The sequence below is a fragment of the Aquarana catesbeiana genome, linkage group LG11 (genome assembly GCF_042186555.1).
Source record: "Aquarana catesbeiana isolate 2022-GZ linkage group LG11, ASM4218655v1, whole genome shotgun sequence".
Classification (NCBI taxonomy): domain Eukaryota; kingdom Metazoa; phylum Chordata; class Amphibia; order Anura; family Ranidae; genus Aquarana; species Aquarana catesbeiana.
In genome coordinates, this window is record NC_133334.1 from 80,523,323 (window position 1) to 80,543,392 (window position 20,070).

General features: G+C 43.5%; 1 protein-coding gene across 1 annotated transcript in view; it reads left to right on the forward strand.

The window, feature by feature from the left end:
* The first annotated feature begins 10,055 nt into the window (after nucleotides 1-10,055).
* Nucleotides 10,056-20,070, forward strand: part of LOC141112115 (3-galactosyl-N-acetylglucosaminide 4-alpha-L-fucosyltransferase FUT3-like) — a 62,214-nt gene continuing 52,199 nt past the window's right edge. Inside the window, exon 1 of the mRNA XM_073604582.1 lies at nucleotides 10,056-10,174. The gene's annotated coding sequence lies outside the window, so the exon portion shown is untranslated. The remainder of the gene's footprint in view (nucleotides 10,175-20,070) is intronic.

The window sequence follows — 20,070 nt, forward strand, 5'->3', positions numbered from 1 at the left end:
CGGTTTGAATGACAAGCGGCCAGAAAGTGTAATCAGGGATTCATCAAACGCAGACAACTTGATTGAGAGTAAACAAGGCTGCAAACGGTTGAAGTGGTTTACGGGGGGCCGAATTTTGTAGAGCCGATCAAATCCAGGGTCACCACGAGGAAGAGTTAATTGTCGCTGAAATGCATGAACCGCAAGATCTGCTCGTATCGTGTCCTGGTCATGGAGGCAGAGAACACGGGCATATGGTGAATTGGGTCAGTGGACCAATATGACCGCAACTCACTCTTTTTAGTTATGCCCATGAGGAGGGATAGGCCCAGGAAGGTCTTAAATTCGGAAACTGTAATTGGTTTCCAATCTCTGGCAAGGGTCAGCTGGGGATTAGCGGCGATGAACTGACCAGCATACAAATTGCTTTGGTCCACAATAGATCTATAGAGATCTTCGGTGAGAAACCGTGAATAAAAATCAAGTGACGTAAAATAAACTGTTTCCACCTGAATTCCGGGTTGGCCAGTGAATGGGGGAAGTACGGGTGCTGCAGAAGTGGTGGGCTCCCAATTAGAATTGGCGAATGCAGCAGGAAAGGCACTATGGGCTCGACGGGCCTGTATTTGTCTTGGTGGCAGTGTGACACTACTCGTGCTAGCCACCTCGCCAGCTTGAACTTCACTTATGGGACTCTCCACGTCACCAAGTGTTACTGCAGTGCTGGATGTACGACCAGGATGTACTAGGCCATTTTTGTCACTAATGACACCAGTACAGCGATCAAAAAAATCTGTATGCTGCACTGGGTGACACAGTGACAGGAGGTGAAGGGGGGGGTGATTGGGTGGTGGCAAGTGTAGTGTTAGTGCACTTACTATTAGATGTTCTCTCTCCTCGGTCTGGAACAGAAAAAAGACCAACACGAGGAGAGAGGACATCACTTCCCCTGTCAGTGTTTACTAGGGATGAGTCAAACACCCCATGGTTCGGTTCGCAGCAGAACATGCGAACAAGCAAAAAATGTGTTTGAACACGCGAAGACCGTTAAAGTCTATGGAACTTGAACATGAATAATCAAAAGTGCTAATTTTAAAGGCTTATATGCATGGTATTGTCATAAAAATGTAGTAAAAGTGTAAATAAAAGTGAAATGTTCCTTTAAATTTCATACCGGGGGGGGGGGGGTGTCTATAGTATGCCTGTAAAGTAGCACGTTTCCCGTGTTTAGAACAGTCCGAGAGCAAAATGACATTTCTAAAGGAAAAAAGTCATTTAAAATTACTCGCGGCTATATGACTTGTCAGTCCCGGCAATACACACAAGTCATTGAAAAAAAAACAGCATGGGATTCCCCACAGTCCATTACCAGGCCCTTTGGGTCTCGTATGAATATTAAGGGGAACCCCAAACCAAATTAAAAAAAAAAAAAAAAATGGCGTGGGGGGTCCCTCCAAAAATCCATACCAGACCCTTATCCGAGCACGCAACCTGGCAGGCCGCAGGAAAAGAGGGGGGGGATGAGAGAGCGGCCCCCCACCTCCTGAACCATACCAGGCCACATGCCTTCAACATGGGGAGGGTGTTTTGGGGTAGCCCCCCAAAGCACCTTGTCCCCATGATAAGGACAAGGGCCTCATCCCCACAACCCCTGCCTGGTGGTTGTGGGGGTCTGCGGGCGGGGGGGGCTTTATTAAGGGGACCTCCAGATCCCACCCCCCCCGTGTGAATTGGTAATGGGGTACGAATGTACCCCCTACCATTTCACAAAAATAGTGTCAAAAATGTTAAAAATGACAATAGACAATTCTTTTATTAATGTCTTCTTCTTCCTCCATCTTCTTCTGGTCTTCCTCCATCTTGTTCTTCCCCCGCTTCATCCTCCGGTCTTCTCCTCCGACATCTTCCTCCAGTCTCCTCCTCCGGCTTCTTCCCTGTTTTGTCCGCCTCAATGGGAGTCCCCCGCTGTGTGACGCTTCTGTTCTTGTGACAGCTCTTATATAACTGAGGGCGGGGTCACCCCCCTCTGACGCACGGCGACTTCTCTATGGCTTCCCCCGTGGTGTCAGAGGGGGCGGGGTCACCTGTTTACGTAAACTGGTGACCCCACCCCCCTCTGAAGCGCCAGGAAAGCCATAGGGATGTCTCCGTGGATCAGTGGAGGGCGGGGTCACCCGGGAATGTCACTGTGTGGCCCCGCCCTCAGTTATAAAGAACAGAAGCGTCACACAGCGGGAGACTCCCATTGTGGCGGATTGTCCGGAGGGTGAAGCGGGAAGAAGCAGCTGGAGGAGAAGACCAGAAGAAGATGCCAGGAGGAGAAGACCGGAGGATGAAGCAGAGGAAGAGGGGGGGGGGAGAACAAGATGGAGGAAGAAGAAGAAAACTGAAAAGGAAGAAGTGAGGAAAGAAGAAGACATTAATAAAGGAGTTGTCAAAAACCGGCTATTGTCTAACATTTTTTACACTTTTTTTTTTTGTGAAATGGTAGGGGTACAAAAGTACCCCATTACCAATTCACACGGGGGGGCCAGGATCTGGGGGTCCTCTTGTTAAAGGGGGCTTCCAGATTCCGATAAGCCCCCCGCCCACAGACCCCCACAACCACCGGGAAGGGTTGTGGAGATGAGGCCCTTGTCCCCATCCTCCCCATGTTGAGGGCATGTGGCCTAGTACGGTTCAGGAGGGGGGGGCTCTCTCGCACCCCCTCTTTTTCTGTGGCCTGCCAGGTTACATGCTCGGATAAGGGTCTGGTATGGATTTTGAGGGGGACCCCCACTTTTTTTTTTTTTTTTTGGCGCAGGGTTCCCCTTAACCACTGGGTACTTAAACCCCCTTCCTAACCAGACCAATTTTCAGCTTTTGGTGCTCTCACATTTTGAATGACAATTACTCAGTCATGCAACACTGTATCTATATGAAATTTTTGTCCTTTTTTTCACATAAATGGAGCTTTCTTTTGGTGGTATTTAATCACCGCTGGGTTCTTTATTTTTTGCGCCGTAAAAGAAAAAAGACCGAAAAATCTGTAAAAAAATACATTCTTCATTTCTGTTATAATATTTTGCAAATTAGTAATTTTTCTTCATATATTTTGGCCAAAATTTATACCGCTACATATCTTTGGTAAAATTAACCCAAATCGGTGGATATTATTTGGTCTTTGTGAAAGTTATAGAGTCCTAAAGCTATGGTGCGAATATCTGAAAATTGATCACACCTGAAGTGCTGACGGCCTATCTAATTTCTTGAGACCCTAACATTCCAGAAAAGTACAAATACCCCCCAAATGACCCCTTTTTGGAAAGAAGACATTCCAAGGTATTTAGAAAGGTGCATGGTGAGTTTTTTGAAGTTGTCATTTTTTCCCCACAATTCTTTGCAAAATCAAGGTTTTTTTTTTACTTTTTTTTTCCCCACAAAATTGTCATATTAGCAGGTTATTTCTCACACACCGCATATGCATACCACAAATTACACCCCAAAACACATTCTGCTATTACTCCCGAGTACGGCGATACCACATGTGTGAGACTTTTACACAGCGTGGCCACATACAGAGGTCCAACATGCAGGGAGCACCTTCAGGCGTTCTGGAGCACCCAGGCAAATTCTGACATTTCTCTCCTACATGTAAAAATCATCATTTATTAGCTAGAAAATTACATAGAACCCCAAAACATTATATATGTTTTTTTAGCAAAGACCCTAGAGAATACAATGGCGGTCATTGCAACTTTTTATCTCGCACGGTATTTGCGCAGCAATTTTTTAAACGCGTTTTTTTTGGAAAAAAAACAGTTTTGTGCTTTACAAAAACCAAAGCAGTAAAGTTAGCCTAATGTTTTTGCATAATGTGAAAGATGAAGTTACGCCGAGTAAATAGATACCCAACATGTCACCTTTCAAAATTGCACGCGCTTGTGGAATGGCGCCAAACTTTGCTACTCAAAAATCCCCATAGGCGACGCTTTAAAATTTTTTACTGGTTACATGTTTTGAGTTACAGAGGAGGTCTAGGGCCAAAATTATTGCTCTTGCTCTACCGATCGCAGCGATACCTCACATGTGTGGTTTGAACACCGTTTTCATATGTGGGCGGGACTTACGTATGCGTTCGCTTCTGCATGCAAGCACACAGGGACAGGGGCGCTTTAAACATTTTTTTTTTTTTTTATTGTTCATTTTACTTTATTTTAGTTTGATGCTTTTTTCCAAAAAAAAAAAAAAATTTTTGACCACTCTTATTCCTATTACAAGGAATATAAACATCCTTGTAATAGGAATATGGCATGACAGGTCCTCTTTACAGTGAGATATGGGGTCAATAAGACCCCACATCTCACCTCTAGTCTGGGAAGCCTGAAATAAAAAAAAAAAAAAAAAAAAAAAAAAAAAAAGAGATCCTGGCTTCGATCGTAGCGGTGAGTCGGTAGAAGCGCGGGAGAGGGGGACATCCCCTCTCGCCTCCCGTAAGAACGATCAAGCAGTGGAACAGCTGCTATGATCATTCTCATGGTGTAGGGAATCGCCGGCTGAAAAAGCTGATATCTGAATGATGCCTGTAGCTGCACCCATCATTCAGATATCCCCACACAAAGTCAAGGACGTTGTATGACGGCCGGCGGGCGGGAAGTGGTTAAAACGCTTTTTTTTTTTTTAACACAAATTTGTCCATTTATACAATATTTCTACCACATAACATGTACATACCAAAAATGACACCCCAAAATAGATTCTCCTGCTCCTCCTGAGTACGGCGATACCACATGTGTGAGACTTCCACAGCCTGGCCACATACAGAGGGCGAGTACAGCTCAGCATGGCGGGGTATGGCGGGGTATGGCGGGGGCATGGCAGAGTATGGCGGGGGCATGGCAGAGTATTGCACAGCATTGCAGAGTATTGTGGGGGTATTGCACAGCATTGCAGAGTAGTGAGGGATGGCTGAGCATGGCTGGATGTCTCTGTGCAGCACTGTGGGCACTACACATCCAGCCCACAGCGCTGCAGACATCCATCCATCCCTCTCCCCGCTCACTGTGTACCGATCGGTACACAGGAGGGGAGGAGAGGAACCGGCATCATCAGATGACGCCGGTCTGTTTACATGTGATCGCGCCGTCATTTGACGGCGCGATCGCATGGTAAACGGCCGCGATCAGCGGCCATTTACCGGGATCCGTGATGCGCCGGGTCCTCTGGTCCTCTGCAGCCGTCATTCGGCTATGGGCCGGTTGGTAAGTGGGTAATATCCATACCAGACCTAAAGGGCCTGGTAATTGACTGTGGGGGAATACCATGCCGTTTTTTTTTTTTCAATGACTTTTATGTGTATTGCAGAGACCCGACAATTCATAGCCGCGATTTTTCATCAGATGAAGTTGTGTGAAATAACGTAACGCGTAGGAATTGGCCGGATAGAGCCGTGACCGGAAGTGACGTGAGAAGGCGAGGAACAACGCTTAATTTGTTCCCTGTTTTTAATTTTGCTTTCTGTAAGAGTATATGCCTTTTAATAAATACATTTTTAAAATAAACTTGACATACTGCACTATTGGAGCCCCCCCCCCCCCCCCCCTTTTCTCTCTCCCTGTCTCCTCTTCACGGAGGTGCCATCCCATCTAACAGGAGAGAGAGACTGAACGTAGCTAGGAGAGAGGAAACGGCATCACGATATGCCATCCAGAGGAGAGATGATCACTGCTTAGGAAAACCGAGTGATCCCCCCAGTGGTGACGGCGGTAATTGCATGCTATCACTAATCTCGAGGTAAGAGTTCTGGGAGACCAGACACATAAAGGAGCTGCAGCAGAAACATTTGGAACAATCATCCTTACCTCATCCTATATTCATAGGACTTTATTATCCTCTACCCACTCTAATACTGGTTGGACTTCCTACAGATTGCCCCTTATCACTGTCATACACTTTTAAAGTGAAACTTATCAAGACCAGACTATACTTATTTCATCTATCTAATTCCTTAAGTTTGGATATATATTTATTTGTTTATTGTTGATACTATTGCCTGCCAGGCACTGAGAATTCACATATGGACATTATTATTGCCATATAGATTATTGATTGAATATTTCCCATTTGAGAGATAATATTTTTAAATATTTGTATATACTTTTTATATTTTTCATATACTTTATATATTTTTTCCTAAATACCACGCGGTTCTATACGATATGGACATAATTTAAATACTCTCCTAAAATATTTTAATTCATTACTTTGGCACTATTTTAATATCTGCGCAGAATCACCTTATTATTTAATACTCATCAATGCTTAGCCATCCATCCCTAATCAGCAATACTCATCCATGCTCCTCCACCATCCATCCATACTCGGCAATACTCATCCATCCATACTCGGCAATACTCATCCATCCATACTCAGCCATACCAAGCAATTCTCAGCCATTCCCATCCTTGACTCATCCATCCCTATTCATGCTCATCCATGCCACTACAGTGCCTCACAAAAGTATAATAGGTAGTCAAATTAGATTTTTACATTTGATTTTATGCCCCTAGAACACCTGACGGTGCTCCCTGCATGTTGGGCCTCTCTATGTGGCCAGGCTGTGTAAAAGTCTCTCACATGTGGTAACACCGTACTCAGGAGGAGTAGGAGAATCTATTTTGGGGTGTAATTTTTGGTATGTACATGCTATGTATTAGAAATATTGTATAAAATGAACAACTGTGTGTGTAAATAAAAAATAAATAAATAAAAAAAGTTTTCATTTTCTTTACACATTTTCCAAAAACTTGTAGAAAAAAAGGACATGTTCAAAAGACTCATTATGCCTTTTTTTTTCCAAAGTGGGGTCATTTTTGGGGCGTTTCCATTGTCCTGGTGCTCCAGGGCCTTCAAAAGTGTAAGAGGTAGTCAAGAAATTATATGTGTAATTTTATGCTCCAAGAACGCCTGATGGTGCTCCCTGCATGTTGGGCCTCTGTATGTGGCCAGGCTGTGTAAAAGTCTCTCACATATGTGGTATCGTCATACTCAGGAGGAGTAGTAGAATGTGTTTTGGGGTGTAATTTGTGTTATGCATATGCTGGGTGTGATAAATAACCTGCTAACATAACAATTTTGTGAAGAAAAAAAAATCTTGATTTTTGCAAAGAATTGTGGGAAAAAATTACAACTTCAAAAAACTCACCATGCCTCTTGCTAAATACCTTGGAATGTCTACTTTCGAAAAAGGGGTCATTTGGGGGGTATTTGTACTTTCCTGGCTTGTTAGGGTTTCAAGAAATGAGATAGGCCGTCAGTACATCAGGTGTGATCAATTTTCAGAGATTGGCACTAGGGGTGCGTATCTTCACTGGTCTCACGATTCGATAACGATTATCCTGTCCACGATTCGATTCCGTGACGCATCACGATTACAGTGCATGGTTTAACTTTTTTATCTGAAAATTCAAGCAGTCAGAAAAACTTAATTTTTTTGCAGAGGGATGTTGGGATGAGAGGCAGAGGGGTGGTGGGATCAGAGGGATGGTGGGATCAGAGGGATGGTGGGATAGAGGGGATCAGGCAGATGGATGGTGGGATCGGAGGCAGATGGATCAGAGGCAGACGGGGGGGGGGGAGAATCGGAGGCAGACGGATCAGGCAGATGGATGGTGGGATCGGAGGCAGATCAGGCAGATAGATGGTGGGATCGGAGGCAGACGGATGGTGGGATCAGTGACACTAGCACTCAGGGTACAGGCATTCACATAATAGAAAAACACACTGCTGCCGGGAGGACAGAAGTGATGGAATCTGCTGCTGACAAACAGAATACAGTGAACTTCACAGATCTCTCAGTGCTGAGAGTTCAGCTCTTCCCTGTTGCACATTTCAGCACTCTAGGAGTTAACATAGTGGAATGTGTGAACGGGAAGAAGGAGCTGAACTCTCCCACCTGGTCAGTACAAGTTGTAAGCAGAGTACACTTATATGTACCCTCTTATTGTACATTAAGTGCCCCACTGTAAATGCTTTTTAAAAAATATGTAGCTATTTATGTACCACATATTTTAGACTGTTCCTCTGCTCACCTGTAACTCAGACCTGGCTGGCCACTTGCTGCTCTCCTCTCGGCTGACATCAGCGGAGGATTCTCAGCCCCGCCCACTGTAGCTGTTAGTTGGAGAGCTGTGCGCCGGTCAGTCACATAAGCGCAGAGGAACAGTCTGAAATATGCTTTATATCGCTAAATATTGTACACATGAACAATGGGGCACTTAATGTATTATAAGAGGGGATTTGTTAAGACATAGTTATTTTCTAAACTTGTAGAGTATGATGGGGTCCTTCTCCCAGGAGGGGCAGGGAAACTCGGGATGACGCCACCCGCCAATCGATTATGCCGGCCGTAGCATCAATGCCGCATCGTGGACACCCGAATCCCGATGCATCGATGCTACGATTCTATTCAACACCCCTAATTGGCACCATAGCTTGTGGACTCTATAACTTTCACAAAGACCAAATAATATACACAAATTTGGGTTATTTTTTACCAAAGATATTACATTTTGGCCAAAGTTATGAACAAAAATTACTAATTTGCAACATTTTATAAGAGAAACGAAGAAAATGCATTTTTTTTTTTTTTTTTAAATAGAATTTTCTGTCTTTCTTTTATAGCGCAAAAAATAAAAAACCCAGCAGTGATTAAATGCCACCAAATATAAGCTCTATTTGTGTGAAAAAAAAAAAAAGACAAAAAGTAATTGTCATTCAAAATGTGAGAGCACCGAAAGCTGAAAATTGGTCTGGTTAGGAAGGTGGTTTAAGTGCCCAGTGGTCAAGTGGTTAAACCACACCCATAACCACTCTTTTCCCTTTCAAGTATGTCCCTCTTTGTCAAAAACAGAAAAGAACAGAGAATTAAGAATGCGTTATTTTCATTTAAATAGGGGGACTTTTTTTTAACAGCAGGTTGCGTTTTGGTTTCATAGACTTCAATGGAAACACAGTGGATATGCATCAAAAAGGCAGTGCTTGAGTTTTTTTGTTGCGTCTCTGCAGGTTTCTCCTGCAAGACAACAGACACCTCCCAAAAATGCAAAACACTTCAAAAACACATGTAAAAAAAAATTCAAAACGCATCACTCACAACTTGCATAGGTGCGAACCAGTGTAACACTGGAGAGTGCAAAATCTTGTGCAGCTCTGCATAGAAACCAATCAGCTTCCAGATATTTTTTTTTTTTTTGTCAAAGCTTAATTGAACAAGATGAAGCTAGAAGCTGATTGGCTACCATGCACAGATGCACCAGATTTTTCTCTCTCCAGTTTTAGTAAATTAACCCCTGTGACATTAAGGCCCCTTTCACACGGGTGCCTCCGTGGAACGGCTTTTGCTTGTTCAGTGGGTGATCGATCTGCTGAGTAGGCGAATGACAGGTCCTGTCCGCTCCGCTGTGCAGAGCATTTTGAAATTGAAATACCGAACGCAAACCACATACAGTTAGAATTTAATGTGTTTGAGAAAAATCTTCCATCCTGCTCCTTCGAATTTTCTGGTCCCTGCAGTCAAAATGAAAACGAATTTGACTCACTAAATGGTTAGAAATAAAACGAGCAAACTTTCTTGGAACATTCTTTTCCTACCAATTTTCATTCAAAATTCTACCCATCTACGGCCAGCTTAGGTGAGGAGAAATCTTTCTAATGATGCCCTGAAAAGCAATTAAAACCCAGCAGCGGGTCCACTAGTTCTAACATCAATACAAAACTACCAAAAAAAGGGTTTAGCTGGAGTTACACTTTAAAAGGAGACCTGTACTAAGAAAAATATGTTTGCTAACATTTCTGATCATTTCACCATTAAAAAAAAGGGGAATAAGAAGGGGGGCCAATTACCTGGCTGTTTCCGGATTTTATATTTTCTGAGTCGCTGACCCAGAACAAGCAATTTTATATTTTTATATAGCTATATATATTTATAGTACAGCTCTAATATTTCTGTAAGGCTTTGTACAAAAATCTCCTTTGCAGTTGTGTCCTAAGTCAATAGGATTTGTGTCTTTATCCAGGTGTAGCCTCCCTCCGCCCATCTAATATACTCGTCCATCTAGTCCTTACAGCCAGTGCACCTTACCTTCACACATCCTCAACACCATATACTGGAGGCAGGGCTTTACTGGGCAGTCTAAACAGTGCTGATGCTTTAGAGGTAAGCTTTTGATTAATTTCATTTGATTTCACTCACCTGATTTATAAGAATGCTTAAAGTGCTTTTTTTTTTTTTTTTCCCCAATCCCTTAATATGAGCATAGACATGTATTTGCATTCCCTCTCCAGCAGACAGCAAAATACTATTAGTAACTTTAGAGTAAGCCTGCGTGTCAGAGCAGGTTCATTGCTTTGGTGTTTGCACTGCTGTGCATCTTTTAAGGCATTTTTTTTTTTTTTTTTTTTTAATATAAGACTTGTTACTTTTTTTTGGCAAGTACACCTTGCATAAAATAATTAATTGTTGGGGGTGGGCACAACCGAGAACGAGATTTTTTGCCTGTGGGAACTAATGCAGCCCAACTCAGTTGCTGTGAACACACCCTGCAGTTAAGCTAAAACTGTTCCCAATAAAAAGAAAATTTAATATATAATATTTGTATGCAACAGTTGTCTAGTTAGAAAAAAAAATAACATTTTGCTGAGGATGGATCTGTTTTTAGGCTGGGTTCACACATATGCGGCCACGGTTTTAGTGCAGCAGTCCAGTGCGGTTCTGTTCACTGGTTCAGGTGCAAATTTCTATCTGAAACCGCACCTGTCCCAGAATCGCACAGGATCCTTTTTAAAACCGCACCACGGCCGCCCCCCACATGTGTGAATTGGCTCAATTGAAAACAGGTCTGATTCACATGTTATGTGAATTGGATGCGGTTAAAAATGCATCCAATTCGCATATATGTGAACTTGGACTAATAGGTAAAAGTTGCTTATGAGTATATTCATTTAAAAAAAAAAAAGTCAATAATTACCAAACACTATTTGCCAAAAATCAGTGCCCTGAAAATATTCACTCCTTATCTAGATACAATAAGTAATCTATTTATTTGTGTGAATGCGGAAATCTGAGGTTTTTTTTTTTTTTTTTTTTATATATTCAAAATGCTGGTTAAATGAAAAAAACAAAGGTGTTTTCATTAAGCAGTCCACATCTTTTTACAGATTTCTTTTAAGGTCTAGCCAAAACCTTTTTTTTTTTCTTTTTTTTTTTCTTTTTTTTTTTTTGGGGGGGGGAGAATCGTGGGGATTAATTGGATCCACTGCCAGGCTTCTTTTGCTATCTGGAGCTCCCAGAGATTTCCCATCACTAACTGTCATGGAGACAGAGATTTCACCAACTAGGAAGTGAAGGAAAAAATCTGTAACAAGGACCCTAAGCCTAGGTTCACACTGACAGCAGGTTAGAAATCGTGCGAGTTCAGCTGAACTCGCACAATTTCATACCCACATGTCAGTCTGACTTTGGGAGCATTTTCAGGGGGTTCCTGCACAGATGTCTATACAAATCGCACACTGAAATTGCCAAAAGTAGTACAAGAAATATTTTTGACATGTCAAATCGCAGCAATGTGAACCTAGGCTCAAAGCATTAAAGAAAATGGGCAGAGGTTTTAGCCTACCACTCCCTTTGTTTGTTGAAACCTTTGTCTAATATGGGGAAATTTCTCTGAGTACAGGACAAATCCAACAGAGCTTCTAATTCTTACCTGTTCTACCCATAACCTAAAAAATATATAGGCTGGTCATACACTTTGATACAATGTTTTAAATAGTGTGATACTCAAAATATGTATTAAAAAAACAGCAAATCTGTTGCAGCTAACAAAATAAATATAAACATCGTATTAGAATATATCAAACTGAGTTACAGACATTAATAAATATTTCACTGTCCTGAGTCATCCTTGCTCTGACTCCTGAGATGTCTTATTCTCCATAGACCTTGCTGATGCACTTCAAGTTATTCAGGTTAGCTTTATTGGTAATTGTATCATAACTAGTGCTCTGTATGTTAGTTTGTCTTGATGTAAACTGTAAAGGTGTTTTTATGTCATATTCTTGCATGATTGTACATGCATACACACACGTATTTTAAGTGCAAATTTCAGTATTTAGGCTACAAACAAGGACAATATGCAATTAGCAATGTGATTTAAGGTATATATTAAGTCAAAAACATATATTTCTTCTTTTTTTTTTTTCCCAACATAGTAAGTAAGCAGCTCAGGGGCAGGATTTACGAGGGCAAGCAATTACAATGGGTAGGCATACATACATACATACATGAAATTGACTCTCACAGTGACACTGCCATCAGGGTGCAGCAGCACAAATGATGACACCTCACCAACATAACACGTCCCCTCCTGAGTCAGAGTGACAATCTTTCTCCATGCCAAGTGGTCCGTTCAGTCCACTTTAATCCAAACAGCACTGACAGTCCCGCTTCTGTTTGCCTTGTTCCCATCCTGCAGACTCGCACATGAGGCTCGGGCCACTTCACTCAGGTCCCTTGCACCATGACATTCCATAACATGCCCAGGCAGAGGCACACAACAATGCAAATAAACAGCTGCTCCTGTGCCTCGTGCATTCTTTTCCAGTATCAATGCAAAGGGAGGGGGTGGCTTTTACCTTGCCTAGGGCACTATTCTGTTTTTTATCTTTTTCTTCCTTCAGAGGCAGCTAGTCCTGAAAAAGCCCTCTAATATATTCAGTTGACTAATGTTTGTCCAAAAACACATGCACATACAAGAGATATAATGGCGTAGGTGTCAGGGTGAATAAGAAGCCAATTAACTTGATGGCAAGTGGTAACATGCTCATTTTATGATGTCTAATTTTATGGAACAATTCATTATGATTAGTCACTATGGGCAGCTTACAGTGAAAATAAAGAAACCAATCATGTTTAATTATATGGGAAGAAATCATTTCAATTCGTTACTATGGGCAGCTTAAAGTGAGAGTGCACCAATTTAACTGTTTCCCAAAAGGAAGCTCAAGTTAGAAATGTTCATTAAGGATAAGTTCACTATTTAAAAAAATATAGATGCACATTTTTTGTTGCAGGAGCATGTAAAGCATTGCACCAGCAGATCGTTAATGCCATGCAGGTCTCCTGCACAATGTCAGTGTATCGGCTTGCCCAGCCTGTTTGTTACATATTATGTTACACAATATGGATGTAACGAAAGGTGAACTTATCCTTTAAAAGGAAATAAACCCTTAATCAAACACGCCAATCTTTTCTGCAATGATTCCTTTACATTCTCTCTATTAGCACATATGCAGTGTGTGCTACATTCAAGGCATGCATCTTGTGATGACTATCAGTTTCCCTTGTTTGTCAGCTTTCAACCTATCTTTCACATCATCAAAAGGCTGGTGTCGTAACTGGACAGTGAACACGTAGGCAGCACCGTGACAACTGCAGGCCTAAATAAGGCCTGCCATAGACGGAGCAAATTTTATTCCTGCAAACACGAGAGAAATTTGCACGATTCCCCCATCAACACAGACAGTTTTGATTGGGAATCCCTCCCACTGAGCCATTGTATTCTCCTGGTCGGGGAAGCTGTCCCCTCCCGGAGAACACAGTGATTATTGCTAGCAGCAATAACAGCTGCTTGCAATAATCTCATGTAAAATCCAGCAGACTGGTTGTGCTCAATTTGGGTGCAATCAGCCTGCCCATTAAGGTTGCCACATCATCCCTTTAGTCCAGGACACGCATTAATTACACAGGTTCTCTGGCTGATTAAGTAATTAAACTCTGTGCCTTATCTGCATTAAACCAGCCTTAGAACCTGTGTAATTAATATGTTTCCTGTATTAAAGGGATTATGTGGCAACCCTACTGCCCATACATGGTGTGAATTGATTTAAACAGTCTATGGCCAGATTAAGGAGTAGGAGGGTTTAGTTTACTTTAATTTAATTATGTCCTTGTTATATCCCACCCATTCCTATACCTCCCAGCTTTCAGTGATGAAAGAGGGAATCTTTTTAGCACAAGTATGTAGACAAAATACACAACCCTCCCATTTTGTAGCTATCTTTTGGAGGAGTTTATGAGAAATGTCACTAAACCTGTAGGTAAAGTAAACCAGAGAAAACCTTATTTTCTTTTGATTTCAACAAAAAAATGCGTCAGGAGAAAAAATGCATACGGTGTGAATAGGCCCTATTACGATAGCTTTTCAAAATAACAAATTTCAAACACAAAATTAAGACTTACCGGTAATTTGTGCTATACACCAACAGTCCTAGATGCACAGATGGTAAGGGGTAAAAATGATTTTAGAGATTCCGCACACTCGCCCATAAGCAGAGACTGAGTTTCTTGTTTTGGGGTTTTGTGCTGGAAGTGAGGATGTGTAAATGCCTACTGTTTATAAAAAGGCAATGTCATATCTCTAAATAAAGAAAATAGTAAACTTTTATTGTATTCTATATATAATTAAAAAAAAGTAGAGATGTGGCAAGGTCTCCAGCCTCCTTCAGTGTAATGGGAGCCTCCAGGGCCAGAGATAGCTAACATTTCTCAGTATGTGGTGGGTTGTGAGGCATAATGGGTGCAAGGTGGAAGTTATTGAATGCAAAAGAGATGTTTATTTCTCTTACAAACTTTTATGGGGGAAGAGGGTTAGGGCCAGGACACCCTTGAATAGTTGCAAGTTCAATTAGCAGACACCGAGACTTCAATAAGAGAACAGTCGTGCAGGGAAAGGCCTCCAGCAAGAAGCCACATCTGCACGTGCAGGAATGCTGTCTCCTATGGCAACTGTCTTTAACAGTTCCTAACACAAAGCGTAACAGTTCTTTCACCTTCACTACAACTTCTCCTTGTAGTTCTTCAGCCCACTGAGCTCCCAGTCTCTCACTAGACCCTCTGATTCACTGCCACTGAATCCCTTGAGCTCCTCCAATCTTCACGGTGGTATCTTCCTCAAGCATCACCCCCTCTGCTGGGTCCCTAGCTTGGCACTCCCGATACTTCTCAAGCTTCACCCCGCTGTCCTGCTCGGTCCCTGACTTGACACACAAGGCTGCTCTGCAAGCATCGCCTCCACTGGCTGGGTCCCTGATTTGATCACTGTGTGAAGTTTCCCGATTTCTCCACCGTGCCCGTTCGGTGAGAATGTGACTCTGGTACTTGCTTCAGTTTCTCACTGTGGTCCCTGGTAATAAGGATGGTCCCTTTGTGGCAACAGCTTCCCCTCTACCTCCGACCACTGACAGGTTCTCTGGTCGGCAGAACCTTCACTTTTGGTTGGACTGCACGCTGCATTCCAACCCTGTGCTGCTCTCCTGCTTCTGGGCCTCCTAGGCCTCAGACAGCCTAGCAGCCAGATGCCACCAGATAGGCCCAATCTCCGGCCTAGCATCCCGGGGCAACATGACACATGTCCACCCAGACAGCTTTCAGGGTGGCACAGGACAGAGATCACCTGACTCCACCCTAATATAAAGGTTCTCCCAGCAGGCCAAGAAATCCCAGAAAACCCCTGCTCATTAACAGATACCCCATATACCCATAACCTGGCCTTGAGTTGCCCTTCTCATATCTAGTACCACCAAGTAAGGATGAACCGAGCACCAGAACAGGCAAAAAAACTCAGACAAACACACGAACACCGTTAGTCTATGGGACACGAACATGAAAAATCAAAAGTGCTCATTTTAAAGGCTTATATGCAAGTTATTGCCATAAGAAGTGTTTGCAGACCCGGGCCCTGCCCTAGGGAACATGTATCAATGCAAATTTTTTTTTTTTTTAAACGGCCGTTTTCTCGGGAGCAGTGTTTTTTTTTTTTTATTGCTTAAAGTGAAACAATGAAAAATGAAATATTCCTTTAAATATCAAGCCTGGGGGGGGGGGAGGGGTTGTCTATAGTATGCTTGTAAAGTGGCGCATTTTTTACTGTGTTTAGAACAGTACCACAGCAAATTACATTTCTAAAGGGAAAAATTTTTCATTCAAAACTGATCGCGGCTGTAATGACTTGTCGGGTCTCGGCACTATAGATTAAACTCATTAAAAAATATGGCATGGGTCCCCCCCAGTCCATTACCAGGCCCTTTGGGTCTGGTATGAATATTAAGGGGAACCCCGAACCAAAAATTAAAAACAAAATTGCGTGGGGGCCCCCCCAAAATCCATGCCAGGCCCTTCAGGTCTGGTATGGAAATTAAGGGGAACCTTGCACCAATTTTTTTTTTTTCTAAAAATGGCGTAGGGGTCCCCCCAAAATCCATACCAGACCCTTATCTGAGCACGCAACCTGGCAGGCTGCAGGAAAAGAGGGGGACGAGAAAGCGCCCCCCCCCTCCTGAACCGTACCAGGCCACATGCCCTCAACATGGGGAGGGTGCTTTGGGGTCTGACCCCAGCATGAATCAATCACAGGCAGCGATCTTCAGATGATTCCTCTTGGTTTATAAATGGATCTTCCTTCGCTAGTAATCTTAGTATGCGGGCTTAAGCATAAGAGAGAAAGATGCCCATAGCGTAATCCCATTTAGGAGGATTTTATTGTGACAGACAAAATAGATACACTCACTTTTTAAAATATGGCAAATGGCAACAATCCATGAGCGCAGAGCTCGTAAACTTCCGTCCAATCGTGGTAATACCTATCTCCAATCCCTAAGCGTATCATCACATCACGTGAATTCATCAGGGAGTGACAATAGGCTGTATTTTCCGTCCTTAAATAGTGTGTTTAAATTGGATTGACGGCAGCCATTTTAACGTAGTCCGCCACTGAAATACAAGGAGTCGGCCATTTTGCCTTAGTCTCCCATAGGATAACAATATGGCGGCCATTTTCCGTTGGTTTCTGCATATGTTAATATTGCAGTGGCTAAAACACAGCTGGTCTCAGTGTATACTCACACCAGACGACCAGAGCTAATATTCATGAGCAAAGGACCAACAGAATGCCCGCAATGCCAGTTCGTCGCGCACAGGTATGTGCGCGAACAGGTGTGTGCACACACCAATTACCATTTGGCGCCCAGTGGCCTATTTAAACTGCTCTGTTACTGCAAACAAGTGCTGGATGATCTTCAGCTCCTTCCCGAACCACCAAGTCCTGATCCAAGCCTGCTGACTTGGTACCGCATTGCCTGGCAGATACCCGACCTTGGTCTGCCCTCTGGACTTCCTTTTGCATGCTGATTCGGTGCCCTGCTGCCCGGTTGTTGCTGACTACTGCTCTTCTCCTGGTTCTGCTCCTGTCCACACTCTGATGCCCAGCTGCTTTCTGCTTCCTTCTCCAAGGATCGTGACTGCCAGCTCTACCCACCTTCGGAGGGGACATTACCAGCCAGCTACCCGGCACTCGTGCCACTCCTTGCCTTTACACTTTCTGTTCCCACCTTCAGGAGTGGACTTCAGCTTGAAAGTCGTTTTATCTTCTGCATCTCAAGATCCTCTACCTGGGGAACCTGCTCCTGCACCCACTGTAGTAGTTCCTTTCCTGGTACCTATCCCGGAGTGCTGTTCAGGAAATCGCTACAAGTTTCAAACTTTTCGCAATGCCTGCCAGCTGTATTTCGAGTTACAACCTCAGACTTTCTCCCTTGAGTTCACCAGGGTGGGTTTTGTCATTTCTCTCCTGCGGGAGGAACCACAGATATGGGCCCATCACCTTTGTGAACAGACTAGTCTGGTCCTTGGATCAACTACCTCTTTCTTCACAGGCATGGCTGAGATCTATGATGATCCCCAATGAACCTCCACAGCAGAGGCTAACTTACACATGCTTCAGCCGGGATCTCAGCCCGTGGAGAACTACATGGTTAAGTTTCGCCACTGGAGTTCCGACACTGCCTGGAATGATGCAGCCTTGCAATATCAGTTCCGCCTGGGACTTTCCAAAACTCTTAAAGATGAGCTTGCCAGACTAGATCCACCAGAGACACTCTCGGATTTAATCCAGCTTTCCATCCGGCTTGATCGCAGATTCCGAGAGAGAATGACAGAAAAATCTGGCAATACACAACCTACCTGGACCTCAGTGGCACCTGCACTCGCCCGCCATCCTCCTTCACAACGGGACCTGTTCACTTGGGACTTACCCGTTCACTGCTGTCGCCCAAATAAAGACTTAGATGCCGGCAAAATGCCTTTACTGTGGGGGCGTTGGTCATTACCTCTGCAACTGCCCCAAAAGGCCACAAAAAACTGCTCACGTGCCTGCTGCTTCCAGCTGTCCTGTAAAGAACATTTCCTCTCATCTTCTGCTGACACTCTCTCCTGCAGTTACCAGGGAGGAGCATCCAAACCCAAGCTATTATCGATTCCGGAGCCTGCAGTTGTTTTTTGGACTACACCTTTGCTAAACAACATCAAGTTCCACTGCAAACTAAGACGCAACATTTAAAGATTAATCTAGCGGATGGCTCAAACCTCAAGTCAGGACCTGTCACGCAAGAAACTTGTCCCCTACTGGCAGTAACCTCTTTGGGTCATTCTGAATATTTAAACCTGGACATCATCCCATCTCCCTTGTTTCCCATCATTCTGGGGATTCCATGGTTGCAGGCACACAACCCTCAAACTGGGAATCTGGAACAGTGTCGTTCCCTACTACCTACTGCCAGCAGCACTGCTTTCCCCAAGCGGTCACCACCACAGCGCCCCTAATGGAGCTGCAACCAGAGACTTCAGTTTCACATCTTGTACCACCTGTTCACCATGATTTTTTAGATGTGTTTGATAAGAAGAAGGCTGAGACTTTGCCACCTTGGCCATACGATTGTCCGATTGAACTGCTACCTGGGGCCGAGATCCCATTTGGACGGATTTTTCCTTTATCAGAACTTGAGCTGGAGGCATTGTGCCTATACATTGACGAGAACCAAGAAAGGGGATTTATCCGTCAATCCAAATCACCTGCTGGGGCTGGCATATTTTTTGTTGGAAAAAAAAAAAAAATCGCACCTTGAGACCTTGTGTGGACTATAGAGAAATAAACAAAATAACCATTAAAAACAGATACCCCCTTCCACTTGTTCCAGAACTTTTCCAGCGCTTCAGAGCAGCAAAAGTATTCACGAAACTTGACCTACGGGGTGCATATAACCTGGTGAGAATTCGGAAAGGGGATGAATGGAAAACGGCCTTCTGTACCCGTTTTGGGCATTTTCAATACTTAGTTATGCCATTTGGACTATGCAATGCCCCAGCTACTTTTTAGCATCTTGTCAATGATTTTTTTAGAGACTTTCTTGACCTCTTCATGATCGTGTATCTCAACGATATACTCATATTCTCCCCTTCCATAGAGGAATACCGGCTGCAAGTTAAAAAGGTCCTCAGCCCTCTCCGAAAACACCAGTTATACGCAAAAGCAGAAAAATGCGAGTTTGAGAAATAAACGATCCAGTTCTTGGGGCTTATTATCTCAACATCAGGCATCGCAATGGACCCTCAAAAAGGTTAGTGCCATCCTTTAGTGGCCAGAGCCAACTGACCGAAAAGGAACCCAGAGATTTATTGGATTCGCTAACTTACCGTAAATTTATCAAACTTTTCAGCCATCATCAGCCCCATCACTCAGCTTACTAAGCAGAACACCCGATTTCAGTGGACTTCAGCAGTGCAACTCGCCTTTGATAAATTGAAACTTCTCTTCACATCAGCACCAATTTTACAACATCCTGATCCTACATTATCCTATGTTCTTGAGGTGGATGCTTCTGAGAACGCAGTGGGCACCATCTTATCCCAACGACAAGGCGCTAAATCTCTCTTGCACCCCTTGGCCTTCTTCTCTAGGAAACTCAGCGTTTCAGAGAAAATTTACGATGTGGGAGATCGTGAGTTACTTGCCATCAAGGCCACTCTGGAGGAATGGCACTATCTGCTTGAGGGAGCAAGTCACCCAATCCTTATTTTTACTGATCATAAAAATCTGGAATACCTCCGTACAGTCAGACGCCTAAAACCTTGTCAGGCCAGGTGGGCCTTGTTTTTTCTCATGATTTACATTCCATATAACCTACAGACCAGGCTCTAAAAATGGGAAACCTGATGCCCTGTCA